This window comes from Silene latifolia, chromosome 2 (assembly GCF_048544455.1).
Source record: "Silene latifolia isolate original U9 population chromosome 2, ASM4854445v1, whole genome shotgun sequence".
In the NCBI taxonomy this organism is placed as follows: Eukaryota; Viridiplantae; Streptophyta; class Magnoliopsida; order Caryophyllales; family Caryophyllaceae; genus Silene; species Silene latifolia.
This window is the reverse complement of record NC_133527.1, coordinates 111360093-111361182: the sequence shown is the minus strand read 5'-3', so window position 1 is coordinate 111361182 and position 1090 is coordinate 111360093. Positions and strand designations below refer to the sequence as shown.

The window sequence follows — 1090 nt, the reverse complement described above, 5'->3', positions numbered from 1 at the left end:
GGACCGCTTTTTGGACATCAAAACCTTGGTCATTGTGGTGATTGTATGGATTTTGATTTTGGTAACCTTGGTTTTGATTGAAAAAGGGTCTTTGATTTTGATTTCTCATGGGTGGTGGAGTGTATGTTGTTTGAGGGTTTTGGACATTTTAGCTTTTGTATGAGAGATTTGGATGGAACTTGGTGTTTTCATTGTAAAAATTTGAATAAGGGGTACCACTTTTGTAAGCTTGGAAAGCATTGACTTGCTCGGTTGTTCCCCTACACTCACTTGAGTCATGACCCAAGGTTCCACAATTCTCACATATCCCGCTTGGGATTGATGAGGATGCCGTCATGGCATTGACATGATGTTTTGTTGATTTTGAGTTTTCCTCAAGTCTAGCCATAGCTTGTTCAAATTTCAAGTTGATTGTGTCAATGTGAGCACTAAGCTGAGCACCCAATTGAGTAACGGTGTCCACTTCATACTTTCCTCCTCTAGTAGCCTTGCGAGGCCTACTATATTGCGAATTATGGACCGCCATTTCCTCAATCTTGTTCCATGTTTGATTGTCATCAACTTCGGTGAACATTCCATTTGATCCCATATTGAGAATGTTCCTTGAATATTCATATAAACCATTCCAAAATTGTTGCACTAAAAACCATTCGCTAAGTCCATGGTGAGGACATGAGCGACAAATACCTTTGAACCGCTCCCAAGCTTCATACAAAAACTCTTCATCCCTTTGCTTAAAACCCGTAATTTGAGCTCTTAGCATATTGGTCTTTTCCGGTGGGTAGAATTTTTTGTAGAAAGCTAGAGCTAGCTTCTTCCAAGAATCTATTCCAAGGGTGGCCTTATCAAGGCCCTTCAACCATTGCTTTGCGGTGCCGATTAACGAAAAAGGAAATAAGACCCATCTTATTTGGTCTTGAGTCACGCCCGTTTGAGAGATAGCTTCACAATAATCACAAAATGTTTCCATATGAGAATGAGGGTCCTCACTAGGCATTCCCCCGAATTGGCTCCTCTCAACTAGTTGGATGAAGGCGGACTTGGCAATAAAGTTTCCGGTAAGATGTTGTGGGGTAGGAGTACCATTTGG

The 1090-nt window shown here is 41.4% G+C and overlaps 1 non-coding gene across 1 annotated transcript; it reads left to right on the top strand.

Moving 5' to 3' along the window:
* The first annotated feature begins 656 nt into the window (after positions 1 to 656).
* Positions 657 to 763, top strand: LOC141644494 (small nucleolar RNA R71). The gene has a single exon (XR_012544109.1). It is a non-coding gene; the product is annotated as a small nucleolar RNA R71 (small nucleolar RNA).
* The last annotated feature ends 327 nt before the right edge of the window (positions 764 to 1090 follow it).